Consider the following 12,498-nt stretch of genomic DNA (forward strand, 5'->3'; position numbering starts at 1 on the left):
TTGGTACTAAACAAAGTCAAGGAAATGTATGCAGACTGAAGAAAGCCTTGTACGGATTAAAGCAATCTCCTAGAGATTGGCTTGACAAATTCTATAAAGCAATGATCTCCTTTGGTTACCAACAAAGCAATGCGGATCACACCCTCTTTATACGACATTTAAAGGGTAAACTCACTCTTCTCATAGTTTATGTTGATGACATAGTAATGACAGGAGATGACAAAAAGGAGATGACTCGATTGAAGAAGTTGTTGGCACAGGAATTTGAGATCAAGGATCTAGGAAAATTGCAGTACTTCTTGGGAATTGAAGTTGCTAGATCAAAAAGTGGAATCTTTATTTCTCAAAGAAAGTAAATTCTGGATCTCTTGAAAGAAACAGGTATGACAGGTTGCAAACCAGCAGAATCACCCATTGAAAGCAATCACAAACTACAAAGCGGAGTTGGAAAGTCAGTTGATAAAGAGAGATATCAGAGGCTGGTTGGAAGACTTATTTATCTCTCTCACACTGGATCAGACATAGCCTATTCAGTCAGCCTAGTGAGTCAGTTTATGCATGATCCTCGAGATCCTCATATGCAAGCTGTCTTTCACATTTTGCGGTATCTGAAGTCTGCTCCAAGAAAAGGTCTACTTTACTCCAGACATGATTGCCTCCAAATAGAAGCCTTTACCGATGCAGATTGGGCTGGATCTTTAGATGGCAGAAGGTCTACATCCGGTTACTGTGCACTCGTAGGTGGAAACTTGGTCACTTGGAGAAGCCAGAAACAAAGTGTAGTTGCTAGATCAAGTGCGGAGGCAGAATATAGAGCTATGGCCCAGGGTGTTTGCGAACTTTTGTGGTTACAAAAGTTACTAGAAGAATTGAGATTGTCTGAAAAAAGGAAACTTTCCTTGTATTGTGACAACAAGGCTGCAATCAGTATAGCTCGAAATCCAGTCCAGCACGTCGACACTTCATCAAAGAAAAAGTCACGGGTGGTGTCTTGAGTTTATTCCATGTGTCATCAGAAAAATAACTAGCTGATGTGTTTACTAAAGGCCTCAACAAACGGACTTTTCATACACTGGTTTGCAAGTTGGGCATGTGCGACATCTTTGCACCAACTTGAGGGGGAGTGTTGATTTCGTATTAATGATTAAGATTGAGATGTTGATTTGATATTGATGATTAAGATTGATAGCTTAATTTTAGGAATATATTGTATTGATGTAAATGATTAGGAATTGATTGTGTAATATCGTCTTTCCTTATTTAGTCTTAGAACTCATGTATAAGTACACATTCTTATGGATTGTATATTCATTCAGAAATACAAGAAGCCCTTTCTTCTTGCTAAAAATCTTCAGGAACTTTAGGTACAGCGAGCAGTATGTTAAAGATGTTGATTCATGGGTACATTTTGCAACTAAAATTGCTAATGTTGAAAGTTTTACACTTGATTTTTATTGTATATCAAGTTATGAGTTTCCTCAGTTTGCATATAAGAATACATAGTTGAGAAATTTGGTTTTAGGCGGCTGCAAACTGAACCTTTCTGGTAGTGTTAATTGGAGAAATCTCGTTTCTCTTTCAGTTGGATCCCTGATTTTGAATGAAAGTGTCATACACAGCGTATTATCTGGTTGCCCTAACTTAGAGTGCTTGGAATTAGATGAATTTTCGCGCATCCATCATTTGGAAATCAGCAATGTCAAGCTGAGAAAATTGACCATAAAAAACTACTACAATGAGAATCATGACCTTTGGCTTGAAATATTAGCCCCCTTTATTCAAACTTTGCAGCTTTTGGGACAATGCGGTGAGATACACCTGCCGCGTGGAAATATGCCTGCACTTGTCACTGCAGTCCTTTGTTTAGATATTGTTTTCAACGAGGAAGACAATAGTGAAGATGACGATGAAGGAGACTACAGCTTGGAGAAGCAGTATAGCAATATGAAGGAACTTCTCCACAGTGTTGCCCATGTCGAGAATCTTGAATTGAGTACCTGGTGCATTGAGGTTTATTCATACTCTTCACTATCCAAAATTCCTTTTTTTTTTTCTTTTTTGGAATTTTTTATTTGCTATTGAATCATCAGTTTAGGAACACTAGCATCCACTACTTAAGATAATCTGATAATAAAGAATTACATTATCATGAGTCATGGCCAACATGGTTGAACATGAGACTGAAACAAGACCTTTTGAACAGAACTGTCAATTATGAACTGTGAGAATAAAGAGTTTGCTATTGACAGAACAACATATAAAATTTGGATTGATTTACATTGATCATACTCTTTAAGTCATGTGAATGGGTTTCCCCATTCTTAAAGTCCATCTTTAAGGAGCTCTTTGTTATATACTGCATTTTGCATCCTCTGGATGATGTTGACTGAATTTCTACTTTTTCCTGGTTAAAAGAAAACTCCATCTTTGGATTTCCATACCAATCTTGAACACTTTTATGTGCAAAACACAGTCATAGTCCAAGCTGTTCATTTGTTAAGTATGTTGCATTTCCTTGTTATGACATATTTTGGTTTTATCTATTTGGTTTATAAGTGCATGTCCATACTGGAATCAGAAGGGTGGCAGCCTCCACCATCAAGCCAGAAATTTTTAAAACTTAATGCAGCCATAGTACCATTGGACTTCCCTTGATTTTGCAGCTTTCTACAGAGTTCATCAGATCTTGAGACATTGGTCATTGATAGGAAATCAAGAGTAAGTTTCCTTTATGCCTTAGTTGTTGTTACTTCATGTTATCAATATCAAATAACTACGAGTGGGAGATGAATACAATATATATCAACAGATTTCTGATCTTGAGTAATACATGAAAATAAGCATAATTTTTTTTTGGTTTTCTTTTTCAATTTAAACAATTTTTTGGTATATTTCGTAGATTATGATAAAAGGTTACAAAGAGGGGACTTGACTTGTTACCTCTTCAAGAAAAGGTAACAATTGAACTGGAAGATAAGATTGAGAAAGGTTAATCTTTGACAAAAGTATAGGAGATAAGCCTCTAATGTGCGAGTAAAATGAATGTTTCTATATAAGAGGAGGGATCTTATTTACAATGTGAAACCTAGGTAGCCTCAGTACTTAATGAGCTTACAACAATAGGTTCTAACTTGTGGAGATTTTCTCCCCTGTTCGGTGTTCCCATAAGAACTAAAAAGGAGAAAAAAGTGAGAAGAGTATTCTCAAGTAACATGTGAGCTCGCGGAAGGATCTAACTAGGAAGTTCATTTTGTTGCATGATTGGGGGTAAACTTTGGGCTTTCTTTCTAATTCTCAAGTAACTTGTCAAGCCGAAAATTTTCTTCTGTTCATCATAGCTATCCTTCTTCTGACACAAAAACACAATTTGAATTAGTATCAAAAGGAACTATTAAATAATTTCTTTTTTCCTTTACTTGTTGATGTAAAATCATCTTCCATTCAATAGAAAATTCTTTCAATTCAACGAAAGAAATTCTCATACATAGGTGACTTTATCCAGCTAAAGGATCAGCCACACCATTGGCTTCTCTTTAATAGTGTGTCACCTTTTTTCACTTTGAATCAATTCTCTAATCTCTTCAATGATAAGTTCACAGTGCTAAGACGGTTTTGCAACATACTTGACATTATTCAAAATAAGTAAAAAGTCGGCTTCCTCCCAAATGTTTATAATACCAATATACCATGTTCAATGTTTCTCTATTGGTTGTTCCATGGCCTTGTGGGACTGCATATGCCATTATAATATCACCGGAAGAGTTCCTCGCTATACCACCTGCTTCACATTGTCCTGGCCTGCAATGTAGCTGCATCGCCAAGTGGGACTGCAGATCAGGTTTGCACCATTTTACCGTAGTGCTTGTTGATTGAGGTGAGAATTTCTCGATATGCTCACAGAAATTGCTCCAGGGAATGCGTTGTTCAAATTCGTGAAATTTCATTTCATTGTTGCTTTGCAAGGATTTCTGACTCTACTTTTTAGTCTTGAAAGTTGATTGTTTTCTTTTTGCTAAATCTGCTGCAGCAATGTGCTTATTTTTTTATTTATTTGCAAAACGATGAGGAACTCTTTTGGCCCCTCACTTTATTTTCATCAAAGATAGTTCAACTTGAGTTGCTTTGGCAGTAATTTCATGTTGTCACTATCAAAATTGATTTTATGAGTAAGCCACTTCAACAATGAACTTTTTGTAATTGTATGGAAAAGAAGTTTATCAAGAGATAAAGGATAAGCTTCAATGAAGCGTTGGAACATATTTCTTTTCGTCGTTGTTTGTACCACTTGTAACATATGCTAAACACTTGACATATTCTGTGAATTTTAAAATTGATCACCTTTCTATTTTATCCGACTATCAACTCCTTGGATTTTTACGTCCATATGAGGAGAATAACTGGTTAATGTTTGTGGATCCTTTCGTGCAGTACCTGCTGCCATGTTATGTTAAGGAAGGACAAAGCACGATGTCTGAGACACATACAGTTAACTGTCCATTGCTACATCTGAAGACTATCAAGTTCATTAACTGATGCATTCCTCAACATTTGATGAGAATTCTCTGTAAAGGATATTAACTTTTTCTTTATAATCAGAATAAGAAACTGATGCGAAAAGTAAATTTACATAAGTATTATATAAAACGGAGGTTATCTATACCATACTTGTAAGATAGAGCAGGCACACCACTCCAGAGTCCCTAAGTTTCTATCCACTTCAAGTAAAGAGGAATTACAAGTTACAACAAGCCAACAGCTCGATGTTCAGCATATATAGCTATAAAGATGCAGCATGAAAAAATATAACTGCTTGGAACAAATCATATAATTCTTCATACATATAAGAAACTGCATTATCTAAGAAAAAGAAATAAGCAGCATTAGTCTAACAGCTAGCATCCTACCTCTGTATCGCAATTAGAAAGATACTATTAGCTTGATCATCATTTGTTTTCTATAAGGATAAAGTAACCAACTTTACACTAACATGAACTCAGATTTAGAAAATTCATTAAAGAGAAAATGGCCTCCAAAAATAAGATTACAACAATTGATTTAATTTGGAGATTCTTCTCCATTTTTTTTGTCACTTTCTCATGGATTTGTATGTGGATGTTACTGCTCATACAATTCCCAGTGAGTAAGCAGTTAGCCTTTCCTTTACAGGGAATGGAAGTGTGGATGAATCGACATCAAATATAGGATTGTCGTTGTACACAATTTGCCTCTCCCATGACTTTCCGAACCAACCAACCCGAATATGCCTTTGCAAGTCTCTATGCATTTTAGGAGCAGAGCATGTAGTAAAATCGAGCAACGAATCTTGGAAGAATTTCACATTTTCGGCATATTCGTATAATAAGAACAAAAATCCTCCGGCACAGTATCCTATCAAATGTACCTGTGACGGTTTCAACATGTCAAATATTACCTCATATTTTCTATTATTATATATGAGGAAATATAATTCATCATCTGCTAAATCTCAAGTATACCAGAACTAAATCACCATTCCTGACTCAGAAGGAAAAGTATCACATTAGGTAACTAAATGGCTCATATCACTGAATGGATTGGCATACTGAGTATGAAAAATCTGGAAAGGAGGTTTATCAATTGAAAAATGAGAATGTTTGCGAATTTTTTTGAAATTGCATTACAAAAAGACTGTTGGCATCTGTAAGTTTAACCATCCATGATGGATATTTCTTATCACATACTCAGGGCAGGTGCCAAAAGAGGTTATAATCAAGGAAGATGTAATATCACTAATGAGCAATGAATTTACTAAGTTGAAGATGAACAATTGAAAAATGGGAAAGTCTGCGAATTTTTTGAAATTGCATTACAAAAAGATTGCCGGCGTCTGTAAGTTTAACCATCCGTGATGGATATTTCTTTTCACATACTCAGAGCAGGTGCCAAAAGAGGTTATAATCAAGGAAGATGTTATATCACTATGAGCAATGAATATATCACTATGAGCAATGAATTTACTAAGTTCAAGATGAACATGTGTCAAAACCTTCAACTTAGCAAGGAACCTTTTTGTTGCTTGCGTATGCATCTTCTTCATCACAACTTTCTGCATATTATTGAGATATAAAGTAGATTATCAGCATGGAATAGAACCAGATAACTAATTCTGAACTTCCAGGGATTCTTTAAATGAATTACACAACCTTTTAACCTAAACAATAAGATGCAAATATGACATGCATTTAGAACTATTTGCTAATTGTTGAATAGTTTGTTCTGCATGCTCATCTTAAAATTTCAACCAGGAAAAATAAGAGATACCTACACAGTCAAAAGTAAGCACAACCTTTACTTTTGATCTGAACAATTATGTGACTTACAGGATAGTGGCACAACAAAGCAGATAGATAAACAAAGTTCATATTTTACATAAGATTCCAACAATTTATTTAGATAAAGCATCTGGCTATCGTAAGGCATATTTTTCAGTGAGCATTTGAATTTGAGTCACATTAGACAGGACAAACTGCTTATTGTACTACATAAATCAAATATCACTGGAAAGAAGAGTTAAATCAAATTGAAAGATTAAGTTACCACATTAAATAAAGTTTGTAGTCCCAAATATTCCACAGTTTTCTATTTACATTTGATCTTCATTTTTGTGATCATATTTGCAGACATTGGGAAAGGCTAGGTAATATCTACAACGTCTCAAGGTTGATTTAATGCCCTCTGATGAGGAGTAAGGAGGTAGAAGCTAGTACATCTATGCTTTCATACAATAGACAATAAAGCATGTCAAATCAGGTAAAATACCTCATATTTTGCTAGTCTATAGCGTAGACATCTGTAGATATGGATCTACTTATGCAAATAGAATTTGTTACACATACTCTGCTCTAACTGTACGGAATGACGCTAGATTAATGAGCCACATAGAAGTAATTATTAAACATAATTTCCAACTAAACAAAGAAGTGAAAAAAAATAGCAGAAGTATCAAAGTAATTTTGGACCCGTGCTGATCTAGTTTAGGTAGAAGCCAAATACACTACGAACGAACAACTCTCTATTAACGTATGCCTCTTCTAATTAAATACATCATGACTTCATTCCTCTTGTTGACTTCTTCCAAAATCTCATTTCTATTGGGTTGAGTTCTTGTGGTAGAAAAAATCAAAGAGTGTGACTTTGATTTTCAGAGTAGGCAATGTATCCTGGGGATGGATTTTTCTGTTAACGACTTGCACATTGTGGAGAAAATTACTAGCCTAAAGATAGTTTGTTGGAAGCCTCTTGCCTATTCGTTATGTGTTCTTTATTGAATTTTCTTTCATGGTTTCTCTCTTTAAATTGTTTATTAAATTTATCTAGCACAAATTACTCCATTGTATTTATTTTGAATATTCTTCAACAAATAGTAATTATTCCTTTTTAATGGAGTTTTCTTTATTGTGCAAGAAAAAAAATCTTCAAAAAGGATTACTAACCCATGATCCAACAAAGAAGGAGATGTCAAAATGCAGAAACAAAAATACATTCCAGAAAAAATACTGCATGTTCATAGATGAGAGTTCAATGGATCCCTTGAATTTTGACCTTTTGGATGTGCTCTTTCCTTTTGGATGTGCTCTTTGAAGAGAGAAATATTGATGTTTTGATTAGTCACCCAATCGAAGAAAAATTCCAACAAAGTGGGGGTTGCTACTGCTATGAAGAATTCAAAAGAGTTATTCACCAGAGAGAGAAAAATTGCTTTTCAAAGGAAAAAAAAAAACATATTTATACTTGAAAGTGTTTATCATGAATTTGATGTCTCTTGAGAAAAGCGTAATATATCTTTACATTGTGTATTGTGTGTGCTTAACAAAAGAAAATGTACATTAATTGTGTTTGGTGATTTCGCTAAACTTGAGACTATACATTCATAGTTCAATACAATTGAGAATACTTACATTATTACGAGGATACATTTGTTTCCTATGTCAATGTGCTTTAGCAGTACCATAAAGTATTTCTTTCTCGTTCAAGAAGATTGGAGAATGTGATATAGTCAACTTTAAAAGTTGCTTGGAAGAACTCAAAACAAACAAGCTAAAGTGTTTGATGAGTATTTAGAGAATGGTGAGAAATGTGGTAAAATATTAGAGTCAATTATTTATACTTGAGAAGAACTATATTTCGAGATTTATTTTAAATGATTCTTGCCTGAATTTTACTTTGATATAAGGTACTCTTTTTTGGTTTTTTTCCATATCTGAATTGACTTCACACGGAATACACAAAGATTATCCCTCTAATTTTGTAGTCAACTTAATACATAGTGGCCAGTTTCAATGCGCACTTCTCCACTTGTATTATTAACATATGTGTGTCTATAGATATAAAATTAAAAATGAGATAATTACGTTGTATATTAATTAAGGTAACACTGCTATCAAAATTGACCTACCTTTTTAAATCTTACAAAAAATGATGCCCCACATCGGTGGACATAGCGTGTTTATGTAGATTTAAAATAGCCTTGGGCTATCCCACCTTATAGCTAACTTTTGGGGTATGAGCAATGTCCAAGGCTGTTACAAATGTTATCGGAGCCACCCATCACCTTTTTTGTCAGTTGTGTCTTGGATGGTGATGCCGATACGACAGTGTTCGCTCGGGGCTAGTAATGTCTAGTGCACAGCTGTCGGGGACGACGAATGCAGAGCGCAGTGGTTTGTTATGTCCCACATCGGTGGACATGGTGTGCTTATATGGATTTGAAATACCCTTGGACTATCCTACCTTAATAGCTATCCTATCTTTTGGGGGTGTCAGTTACGTCCAAGGTTGTTATAGGGTCCTCTCTCTCGCTCTCTCTCCCGTGTCGTCTCTGCTACTACACATTGATCGCCGCCGGAGAAATCCTCCTCCTCTCTCCCGTTCTCTCTCCTTCGCGAACCCTAGATCTAGTTCGCCTCTCTCTCTCCTCCGCATCCTATTGCTACCGAAACCCTAGATCTATTCCGTCGAAGGTAGCTAGACCATATTAGCAGCCTCTATTTATCTTTTCCACTACTCTGTGAATAGGAGCAATCTCCGACCACCACTACGTCGCTGACAGACAATCATTGACGGTGAACGAGAACTATTGGTGGAGTTGGGTTTGGTCCAGATTATTTTGGTCGGAGATGGAGTAGCGGCGACGGCATTGTGGTTGCTGCACGACGAAGCTCTGATGATGAATTCCGGTAAGAAATCTCATGTCGCGCTATCGGTGGGAAAGTCACCGGAGGTGGTTGAGTCAGTGGTGGAGAGGTCGGCGCGGGGGTAGTGGATGTATAATAGTGTATAATATTGTATATGAGTGTATACACATCTCTTATACACTATTATACATGCTTATACGTCCATATACACAATGTAATTAGTCCAGATCTATGTTTTATACCTACTTATAAAATATTGTATAAATGTGTGTAAGTGCATATTTTCGTGTATAATACTGTATAAGTATATTTTTTAGTATATGTACCTAAAAATTATACACCTTCAAACACTTATATGCATAATGTATCTGTCTTTTGTATATAAGTGCATAACATTGTATAAAAGTATTTTTGGACTAAAGCTTCAATGTAAGTTTTGGGCTACTTTTTTGAAATATAAGTGAGTAACTTGTATGTTTCTGAAATTTCCCCATTAAAAATCCCCTTCACCATCAGGTTTTAGAACATCGAAGGTTAGTGAAATGTTTTTCAACTGTGGCCTCGCTTATTGTAGAAGCTCTTGCAAGTTTTAGCTGCCAGCTGAAGGAAGATGATGAAGATCCGTAAATTTTCAAAATTTAGTGGGTCGGGTGGGCGGGTTAAATTCTTTTAAATGGGTGATCAAATTTAATTGGAAGAAAAAATGCTACTTAGAAATATTTAGGTGCCATGTTGAAATATTTAGGTGGGGACATGGGATTTTGTGAGGACCCCACAGTATGGATGAGACCAGGCGACTGTGAGACCCCCCATGACATGCATGCTTGACATACTTGGGCATTGTATGACTTGGGTCGCAGACGGATCGCACAACTATGCCATCTTCACTCTGCAGAGCTACGGGTATCGAACCCGCGACCTCAAGCCTTTTGTTTCCACAAAGGGAACGCCTCTTACCAATTGAAAGTGGTATCAGAGCGGTTTGTCCTCGGAATGTCTACAGGCCGTGTCTAGTAGAGTCTTGTTTATCGGTGTGTTGTGCACCACATCTATAAACAGGAGGCTACAGGGCATTTAGGATGTTACTTTTCTTCGCTCCTAGATCGTGCGATAGAGCTGTGTTTATTAGGATGGGTTCCTTCCAACGAATTGCTGTGTTTACAGCGAGGCTCCAAAAGAGCGATAGCGTTAGTATTTTGGGAAATTTTTTCTGATCCTCTTCCTGCAGGTGATTGTAGACTGACGAAAGATGAAGAGGACATCTTCTGATAGTGGGGGTGCTAAGAAGGTCTCCAGGATATCTCCAGGACCGAGTAAGAGGAGCCTCAGCTATTCGATTGAGACTGATCCTTCGGAGGACCCAGCAACAGTTCCTCCAGAGTTTTTGGCCCCCCAGAGCAGAGGATCCCAAGGAGGGCAGTTACGATACAGATCCCTCGGAGGACCCGGCGACGATACCTCCAGAGTTTCTTACCTCTAGGGGGGAGGATAGTTATGATACAGACCCATCCGAGTATTCTTCTGGGACACCGGAGGAGGAGATTTCTGGGGCCGTGCCAGCTGCTCCTGTGGTGGAGCACTATGTTAGACAGGCCTCCCCGGTGAGTGTTACGGACTACTCCAGTCCCTTGTCCTAGTCGTCAGTAAACCAGGAATTGCCTGGTTACCTATACTCCTCTGATTCGGATGCGAGCAATGACGTAAGTCAGACGAGCGGATGGCAGATGGACGATGAGGAGGAGCGTACTTCACATGGAAGCTCCCCAGCTCAGACCCGAGACCGATTGGCTACAGGTATATGAGTTCTCCTTGGAATACAAAACATATATATGGAAGATACGTGGAGAGAATGCTTTATGCTAACACGGGCCTCAATATTCCTTAATCATAGTTTCGATTCCCCGTGATGAACAGAACTTGCATAGTACCTAGATATGTAAAGCTATGCCCAATTATGGTTATAAGAAGCCCACGCCGGAGAGCTAACAAGGAATAATGATTGATGGAACGATCACTAATCCAAGAAAGCTACAGACAAGTATACTGACATTAAGAAATGTGAGGGAAGGAAATAAGGAAAAAGTTGCGAGTTAAGAGATTAACTGAACCCGAAAAACAAGTTGTCATAAGTATAGTTGGACTTCGAAGGACGATAGATGGCAAAGCAATATCACGTATATACGTATTGGGATATTGATGAACTGGCCTTGGAAAGGAACATAACCATTATGCTCATTAGCAACAAAGTTATGTTTGGATAAACACTTAGAAGAGATGAACGCAAATTTACAAGCAGCTTGACCGACATACAGCCAGAAAAGAAAGAATTAGTTCGTGAAATTCATCAGCTAACTAGTCTTGGAGTCCGTTTGGCCGACTCTGGGGAACATTGGGGTTTCTGTCCGAGAAATTGCAGAACCATCTATTATGGAAGAAATAAAACGACGTCAGTACGAGGATCCTGTTCTGGTACAGTACAGAGATGCAGCCCGTGATAAACAGAAGACTCAGTTCGAGATTACACCCAACGGGATATTATTATTATATGGAGGTCGGATATATGTGCCTGACGTTGTAGGGCTGCGGCGACAGATTATGGGAGAGACACATTATGCTAGGTATTCTGTTCATCCTGGATCCACTAAAATGTACCATGATCTCAGATGTTTACATTGGTGAGATGGTATGAAAAGAGACATTTCAGAGTTCGTTGCTCAGTGCCCAAATTGCCAGCACGTTAAGATCAAGCATTAAAAGCCCGGTGGATTGCTACAGGAAATGGAAATTCCAACTTGGAAATGGGAAATAATTAATATGGATTTCATTACAGGTTTACCGCACACTCCACGCAGGTATGATTCTATATGGGTTATTATTGATAGGCTGACAAAATCAACCCATTTTCTTCCGGTCAAGACTACTTATTCGGTTGAGGATTATGCCAGATTGTATATCAAAGAGGTGCACAGTTTACAGCTAACTTCTGGAGATCGTTTCAGGACGGATTAGGGACCCAGGTAAGTCTTAGCACCGCATTTCATCCTCAGTCTGATGGACAGGCCGAGCGTACTATTCAAACGCTGGAAGATATGCTACGGGCCTGTGTTATTGATTTCAGAGGTAGCTGGGATGCTCATTTGCCGCTTATTGAATTTGCTTATAATAATAGTTATCATTACAGCATCCAGATGGCACCGTATGAAGCCTTATATGGTAGAAAATGCAGATCTCTGATTGGTTGGTTCGATGTGGGTGAAACTAACTTGATTGGGCCAGATATGATTCAGCAAGCAGTCGATAAGGTGAAACTCATTCGGGAGCGGTT

At 37.5% G+C, this 12,498-nt stretch overlaps 1 pseudogene; it reads left to right on the top strand.

Moving 5' to 3' along the window:
- The first annotated feature begins 383 nt into the window (after nt 1-383).
- LOC132612219 (uncharacterized) lies at nt 384-2,790 on the top strand (annotated as a pseudogene).
- Nucleotides 2,791-12,498: the final 9,708 nt, after the last annotated feature.

This window comes from Lycium barbarum, chromosome 9, assembly GCF_019175385.1.
Source record: "Lycium barbarum isolate Lr01 chromosome 9, ASM1917538v2, whole genome shotgun sequence".
NCBI classification, from domain to species: domain Eukaryota; kingdom Viridiplantae; phylum Streptophyta; class Magnoliopsida; order Solanales; family Solanaceae; genus Lycium; species Lycium barbarum.